The sequence below is a fragment of the Lissotriton vulgaris genome, chromosome 12 (assembly GCF_964263255.1).
Source record: "Lissotriton vulgaris chromosome 12, aLisVul1.2, whole genome shotgun sequence".
Classification (NCBI taxonomy): Eukaryota; Metazoa; Chordata; class Amphibia; order Caudata; family Salamandridae; genus Lissotriton; species Lissotriton vulgaris.
Window position 1 is genome coordinate 733,876,032 of NC_141700.1, and position 9,033 is coordinate 733,885,064.

Consider the following 9,033-nt stretch of genomic DNA (forward strand, 5'->3'; position numbering starts at 1 on the left):
TGCACGTCTCAGAGGTGATCCAGATGTGCATCAGTCAGTTTGTTTCTTTCTTTATTTTTCTTTGGAACACCCATTGTGGAAAAGGAACACTCGCATACACATGTGGAGCCAAACATGCAAAGTATTTTCTGCGCCAAAGTAAAAAGAACAGAATTTGTCAGAGGGCACAATTTGTCTGAAATCTTTTGGTTCCTTCCCCCAAAAAAAGCACTCCAGCACAGAGCTGCATTGCATGTCAAGTGGTTCCATCTCAGATTGTGCCCTTTGCAAACCAAGAAGTTCCACAGCTTCAAGATTCCTTGCACTAACCATCCATAGATGAAGCCTGAAAAGTGGGGTGAGAACTCTAAACTGAGAGCAATCGCCTCTTAATGTCCTCAGAAACGTCCTCAGATAAGCACATAGATTGAGACTCAACATCATTTTCTGAGCTTTTTTAATCCTCTGGATTAAGGCCTGCAATTTAAAATTGTGCGAGATCACCATCGTCCAGCTGCTCTCGGAACAGGTCAAGTTTACTTTTGAAGGAATATATGGCACTCAACATTAAGGAAACAAGTTTCTGTCTACCTTGAAGTGCCAGATTGAGAGCAATGAAATGTGAGGAAATGTCACACAGAAAAGGAAGTATGAAGAGCCATTGCAAGTCATACAGATCTGGTAAGGACTTTCCTTGACCGATTACAAATTGTTCAATTTCTGGAAGCAAAATAATAAACCTTACTAGAACTCTACTTTTGCTCAACCACCTAACTTCAGTATGCAAAAATAGGTCTACATATTCAGTTTCGGCATTCTTCAGCAATAATTTAGAAAGTCTATGGTTGAGTGCTGATACTCGAATAAAATTAACAATTCTTACTACCTTCTTCATAACATCATTTAGTTGTCCTGGTTTTATTTTCGCACACCATGCTTCCTGATAGATTATGCTGTGATGAGCAATGAAAGTGGAAGATGGAAGATTTTTTTCTTAACAGAGATACAAAGACCCTCTCATGTCAACTCCTGGAGGGTGCCCCATCTGTAGTGATACTTACAAGATTGTTAAATGGCAGGTGACAAGATTTGAAGAAAATACACATCCTGGTCAATACATCCTCTCCTCTTGTGTGACCATGTATTGGCAAAAGGCAGAGGAGCTCTTTCTTGGGAATAATTTCTTCTTCTAAATGTCTCACCCACACCATTAACTGAGCCACATCACCCAATTCCGTTGACTAATCAAAAGCAATGCTAATGAATGGGGACAGTTTTACTGCATTGATGGCCTGTTCTAGAACATTGTCACTCATTGACTCAACTATATGTGTGCATGTGGAATCTGACAATTGTAAATGCCCATATTTCCTTTATGAGAATAGTTGGAAAATAAAATGTCTGCTGCAAAAGAAAAATATTCTTAACCAGTTTGGCCCCTGTAAATGTTTTTTTTTCTGTTTTGCAGGCAAGTAGCATATTTGAAAGGATACCTCATCACATACTCAGATTCTTTCATCTGGCACAGAAAGAGCTTTTGTTGGGATAGAAGGACTTGCTTCAGTGATGCCACTTTCAAAGAACGCAGTGTTGAGGTCATTGGGAAGTTTTCTGTGAAGTCAGAATGCTGGGTTTTATAAGGCTTCTCCAGGTTATATCTTTTGAGGACAATAACCTTTTCTTTGCAAAGGAGACAAGTGGCTTTCGATTTTGGACATTCCACAAAAAGATATTCTTCCCACGAAACCTGGAACACCATGTGTTCACTTTGTATGATCTGGGTCTTTTGCAAGATTTTGTTACTGGGCTGTATGCCATTTCTGTTGGGTTCCTTATGAACACTGCAGGAAAATAGGATCTGTGTTCAATACCGATAGCACGACCGATGACACAACCCTGTATTAGTTACAGAGCTCTGCACGCAATCAATGAGGTGACAATAGAATGCTGCTATTTGGAGGGAACATGTATGAAAATAAAACTTGGTGTTAAAAGATTTAAATGTCCACATTGAGTGATTCATTCTTGCTGCATGTTTTGACATATTTAAATGTAATCATGCATTTAAGCTTATAATTAGATATAAGTGTTCACAAATGAAACATCTTGGTATCACATGTCTCATGTACAGCCATTACCTACTTTAGAGCATAAGTGGAATTAAGAAAAACATAACATGAGACCACACTTTCTTAATAAAGTAAATTCACATTTGTACAGTGCATCCACTACCTCAAATCCCTTTCCATATCCCCCAGACAGGTAAAATAGTGGCTCAGGAAAACAGCCTGCCACTTGCATTAATAACTCTGGCAGGCCACATATGGTAGAGAGGGTCCTGCCCTCTGATAGCGTTAGGGAAGAGAAGGTCCTGCTCTCTGATAGTATTTGGGGCAGTAAGGGTCCTGCCCTCAGGTAGTTGTTGGGGCAGGGAAGACCCTTATCTCTGGTAGTCGTTGGGGCAGAGATGGTCTTGCTTTCTGGTAGTCGTTGGGGCAGAGATGGTATCACCCTCTGATAGTCGTAGGGGAAGAGGTCGTACTTCCCTGTAAATTCCTTGGCAGAAGTGAAACTGTGGGCCAGATTTACCACTTATTCACGCAGAGCAGTACAGCAGCCACAAATCATGTAGGGCCCGATTCACAGAACTAACTTAAGACAAAATCCTAAACTTAGTACTTTTGGTATTCACAGAAGTTAGGATTTTGTCTTAAGTTTGTCTTAAGACAGATTTAAGACAGACTTAAGTTAGGATTTTGTCTTAAGTCTGTCTTAAGTCTGTCTTAAGACAAACTTAAGACAAACTCCTAACTTCTGTGAATACCAAAAGTAGTAAGTTTAGGATTTTGTCTTAAGTTAGTTCTGTGAATCAGGCCCAGAGTGCATGAGAATGAGAGAGGAGGAGATCGCCATATTTACAGAAATATGGCACTCGCCTCCCCTTTCCCTAGCACTGTTGCCGAAATCAGGCACATTTGCGTCATAGTGCAAAGATGTCTCCAGGAGTCTAGCATAGGTTTTGCACTGGAAGGGTACCCTTCAAGTACAAAATACAATGCATAGACTGACTTTAACTCTTTCCCCTCATTGTATGTGTGCTGTAAAGTGCAGCACACGTGCAAAGGTGGAAAAGGAAGGAGAAAGGAAAGCATTTCTCTTTGTTGCGCCTACTTCAAAAGGACGTCATTTTCTGATGCTAAACCCTGTCTACTTTATTTAGTAAATAGGGTTTAGCGTCAGAAACCTAGGGTGGTTGCATGGTAACACCCATACCACCCATGGTGAGCGCCCTTGGTGCTAAGTAATGCAAAACAACACTATGCGCTGCTTTCCATTACTTTCACGTTATTTCCATCACTAAACTAGTTTAGCGCTGAAAAGTAAATTGGAAAAATACTTTTGTGATGCAATCATGGTGCAAAATCCTAGAAATATCCCCCTATGAGTTTGAAGAGCAGTTTGCCTGCTTATATACTGTGTACGTGGATTTTGAATGTTTGGATGCAATTGTAAGCTGTGGAAACCTGACACTAATATACAAAGCATAAGAATTGGCATTTTGCATTCGGAATACCCAAAAACCCAATGGACCATCCTCTTAACAATGACAAAACTTTCAAAGAGCTAGGCATTCACAGAGTTTCAACTGCAAACACACCCCATGTATGCTGCCCAATTGGTTCTGTCACAGTGAACAATGTTACAAGAATCCCAAAAATAACTCTACTCAGCAAATTAGTGGTATTTGGGTCTTTCAAAACCTTTTGGAGGATTGCAAATCTGTCAATGTTGTGAAATCTCTGAGAGAAACATATATTCTGTGCATTGCAGCCTCAGAAAATGGGCTTCAGTATTTTCTGAACACATGAGGTGTGTTGATAATTTCCAACTACTAACAATTTGGGGCTATTCCCTCACAACTGAGGCATTTTTCCTTGCAGGTGCACACTTTTATTAAACAGGTAAACATGAAGCATTCAATTGTAATAAATCACAAACTATCTTTAACTTTCATATAATTAACGTATTGTTGGGAGTGTAAATCGCCTTCAACTGGAGTGATTAAATATTTATACTCCGTTCAAAAGCAAATGAAAAGACAATTAAATTATATCGTATTACGGCTGCATTTTATATGCATTGTAAAGCCGAACAGGCAGAACTAACCCAGGAACGATTTTCTCCATTGATGTGAGATTCTGTGAGTCAAACACAAAACAAATTGTTGCAAAGCCTGGAAGCAGAACCCAGCTTTCTATGTGTGATACTTCTGCATGAAACAATGCATTGGGCACACAAGGTACATGAGAGAGACAAGTACATGGGAATAATGCACTTTACATAAAGAAAAAGAGCATCATTCATTACACTTCAGCTGTCTATGCACATCTCATGTTTCTCCTGATTTTTTCAATGCATTATTTTCATCATCGTCAACTTGTTTCCAGAGAAATATTTCGCTGTCTGCTGCAATTTCTTTTAAACCAGTAGCACAATCATTCTCGAACATCTATATGACTTATTCCTATCAACATTTCCTTATTAGACCATAAGGCTACTTGTGAACTTATGAATTCAAATTTTTACAAATTGGTGCACTGCCATGAATATTTCAGGGACCGGCTTGTGGCCCACTTCTGTTTGCAGATTTGGGCTCTACAAACAATTAGGCATATCATTGGCAGCCAATAATGTCCAGCAGAGATATGGCAGGCACACACATGCACATTCTGTTTCATGCACGCACACACATACAAATACCCATTCACAAATACACAAACATTCATACATTCACACATGCACGCACCCAACATTACATGAAAAAAATATATTGGCTGCAGCAGTGATCTTGGGTGCCTGTTGTTACCTGAAGGAAGGGATGCTGCCTCCTCTCACTGTCCGTGAAAGGTCAGCAAGATAGGTGAGGATAAGGGCAGGTAAGTGTGCTGAAAAAGAAAGCCAGCAACCTGCCTGCCTTCTTTGAAAAGCCTCTCCCTCTGCCCCAACGTAAGCAAATGACATCACAGAGGCCGATGAAGGCGGGGGGCACAGGTGAGCATACAAGACACTGATTGTCTGCGCATACCCCTTTGATACTTTTCTCGGCGAATGCGGCCTGAGGAATCACAAAAGCAGAAATGGTGCAGAATCCATGACTGCTGTTGTTTTCCATGAGGGCCACATGGAAAGGCCTGTCAGGCCGTAAGTGGCCCGCGGGCCGTACTTTGAGTACCGCCGCTCGAGTACCCTTAACATATAATGCCTAATAGTATTTAATGATATGTAATTTTTACAGGTTGTAACCCTACTTGTAATATTCCCTCCACATTGATTTACACACTACTATGTTTCATATATCTCTGTATAATATGTTTATGTGATGTAAAGTGGTCTGACAACCAACATATGGCTGACTAACAGCAGCACAGAACCATCTAATAAAACTATATTTTAAGTGTTACTTACATCATTATTAGTAAAATCAATCATACAGTCAGATATATCTGATACTTTTACTTTGTATGCGTAGCTCTTAGATTCAGTTTTTGTACAAACATGCCTGCAAATCATAGTTTTTCTGAAGCACTTGTGAAGCGATAGCAAGCTGAGTGCATTTGTTTCCCTCCATTGCTTTGGCATGTACTTGTTAGGCTCAAGATTAACCACAGCCAGTTGCCACTGGAACCAACAGGGGCTGCTGGCCCTATAAGTAAGACCTTGTTGTGGACCCAGCTGCTAAAGAAAAGAAGAACCCCCCTCATCCCATATAGGTGTTACTTTGAAAGGAAAGCAGACATCATGCAGCTGCTATATGAGTCCTGGTGTGGGCAAGGTACATATTTTACTGATGCCGGCCCAAATACGGCTCAATAATAGCTGCCGGATCCAGCTGAGACCATGTCATTTCTGCACTGATGAAAGGAAATTCGAAGAGAAGGAGATTGAAGAGTAGGTGCTGAACAGGAAAGACATTAAGCTAGAAATGCAAATAAAGGATTTCATAAAGATGTGGGGAGAAAAATGGCCCCCGAACTCTGGCTTCCACCTTGTGCTGATGGGCATGAAAATCTAGCTGAGACCCAGCCTCTGGCTGCACGCGCTCAAGTGTAGCTTTTATTGACAATTGCCAATGATCATCACTCTGCGCACTCTGCAGAGACATCCAGGATTGGATGGATGTGCATTTAGTATGAATACCTTAATGAGCCAATGACAGGCACTGTGAGAGACATGCTTCAGGGCTCTCAATCATGCCAAGTCATAAACACCCACCTATAACCTGAACTCATCCAGTCACACGGAGGTGACTCAGTTCACAATATGTGCCATGCAAGAGTCAAATGATGTGTAGAAATAAAACCACAGAAACACATCTCGAGAAAGCAAATACTCTTAGGGTATGCGCGATGAAGTAAAGTATGTGAAATGTAAACAGACGCTGCTTTGTTGACATGGATTCCCTTAGGGTTTATTACAGTCATTGATGAGAAATATAAATGATTCAATTCTTTTACCTTTACATTAAAGGACATGAACACATGGCCCAATAGAAATCCATTTGAAAATCTGTTTTGGGACCAGCTCCACTTAAAGCCTATGTGATTGGTAGTTGTAAAGGAGCTGTACGACCTGATGAGATTGCACATTTCAGCGGTGATTTGAGAGGGGACAGCGTTAATGATGAAGGGGAAGAGTGGGATGGGACAAGAAGAGTGATGACAGTGTCAGCAGAGTTGAGATAGCATTAGTGTTAAGAGGTTGGGGGCGGAGTTTCCTAACTTTTTAGGAAAAGGGTCTTTTTAGGTTTCGCTGGGGGGCGGAGCCGTTAGGCTCCTCCTCCAGAGAAATCTATTGAGTACAGTAAGGCACTATGGAACACGCCCCCCGTCCCATTGGCTAGCTCCATAAATGGAGCCTAGCCATTGGACGAGGGGCCTGTCCATCAATGCCGGACCAGACACGGGGGCGTTCCCGAGATTCTTTGGCTTTTGCCGACGTCACGCGACGCCGGGAACGCCCCCGAGTCTGTTCCGGCATTGCCGGCACCTCCCTTGCTGCTCGGGTCTCCTTATTTGTTCCTAGCTGCCCCTCTCCCGCCTCCCTCGTCCTCTCCCGCCCCCCTCCCGCCGTTCGTGTACTCTCCCGCCTCCCTCGTCCTCTCCCGCCCCCCTCCCGCCCCCCTCGTTCTCTCCCGCGCTTGCTCCGGCCGGCCGTCGTCAGCTCTCTCCTCCCCCTTTCCCGCCCCCTCCCGCTTCTCTCTGATGCCCGCCTTCTGCCCCGGCCGGCCGTCGTCAGCTCTCTCCTCCCCCTTTCCCGCCCCCTCCCGCTTCTTTCCTGGAGGCTGAGCCTGGACACAGCTCCATGGAGGCGGGCGGGACACAGCGGCTCCGTCTGGACCTCTCCCGGGCCGCTCCAGGCCCCCCCAGGCTACAAACACCGCTTGGCTCTGCAGGCATGGACCGCCACCACCGCACCTCCCCTGCCCCCGTCCGTGCCGACTGGCACTACCAGTTCCGAGTCATCCTGCTGGGGGACGCCACGGCGGGGAAGACGTCGCTGGTGCAGCGCTACACCGAGAAGTCCTTCCTGGAGCAGGCGGTGTGCACCCTGGGCGTGGAGTTCCACGTGAAGATGCTGACGCTGGCGCCCGGCGTGCGGGTCAAGCTGCAGATGTGGGACACTGCGGGGCAGGAGCGCTTCAGGTGCATTACACGGTCTTTCTATCGTAATGCTGTTGGTGCTCTCCTGGTCTTTGATCGGAGTAATCGGTCCACCTTTGTTTTGGAGAGTGCAATGCCTTAAAAACAGACTCAGAACTGTGCTCTGCCCAAGCGCTCACATTCATGATATGCCCTCAACATTTGGCCTCAGATTCCACAAAGTATGTCACAAAATCTCCAAGTTTTCGCTATAGGTCTCTTTTGGAGAACAAGGAAGTGGGTCGTTTATTTTTCAGCTTTGTGGCAGAGAAGGAAATGCGCACTGCTCTGTTATTAAGCCCTACTTATCAACACAATTGAAAAGTAGCCCTGTCAACACAATACCACAAGTCTTTCCTTTCCTTTTGATGATGTTGTCTAAGAAATGTACACATCCTGTTTTTCCAGTGGGTCATTCTAATTGTCAAGGCTTCCTTTGTGCTTTGAAAGAGGCTTTTTTGGGGGGGGGGGGGGGGGGGGAGGGGAGCAGGGTGAAGAAAGAGATGGGTTAACCCCACCCGTGAAATGTATTTACTACTACTAGTATTGATAATTATAACAACGACAAAATTAATGTGAATAAGAATAAAAGGATGATTATTATGTTCTAGATTGAGCATTAGTCTTCAGAGCAGTGTGAAAAACCACTTCTCTTAAAAACCCTTTAGCCAAAGTGTACAGTCACCTTCGGGTTAGCATAGTGCGGGGGCTTAAACTGACGAGTGATACTGCCTCTAATACACAGTATTAGTCGTTTCCACGAAGCACATCAAATACAGTATTTTTTTTCCTGTACGCTTGCAATAATAGGTGTAAATATCCCCTATAAACTTCGTTCTCACGCCGAGCACGCATTCGCCATTCACTTTGCACGTCTTCAAGCTCACCAGTCTCCATTCATGCTGAAGGTCCCCAAACTCTTTTATTATAACGTTCCCTCCCATCGTCACAGTGACTATTCACTTTAGAATTCGTCATGCGTAGCAGCCAGTCAGCCTTTATATAGACGCATTCACATTCCGCGGTACCCGCCATCTACAGAATTCATCTCACTCGGCACTGTCACCATTCACTACAGATTAATCACCACTGTCACATTCACAAGAGACAACATCATGCGGGTCATTTTACACCACTTGTTTTACTTACAATCCCCACACCCTCCGAATAGGGAGGTGGGAGCCCCTTGGCATATATTACCCAGCGTGCCCTGCGCCGCTCTATGAACTTAAATGCACTCTCAGCGCTCTGTACACCTTGGCGCTTCAGCTGTGAGGAAGGCTCTTGGCACTGAGCCTTCCTCGCGGCTTCCTGACACAGGATGGGTCCTGCACAAAGAGGTTAGAACAACAAG

General features: G+C 44.0%; 1 pseudogene; it reads left to right on the forward strand.

The window, feature by feature from the left end:
* The first annotated feature begins 7,434 nt into the window (after window positions 1-7,434).
* Window positions 7,435-7,782, forward strand: LOC147678432 (ras-related protein Rab-39B pseudogene; annotated as a pseudogene).
* Window positions 7,783-9,033: the final 1,251 nt, after the last annotated feature.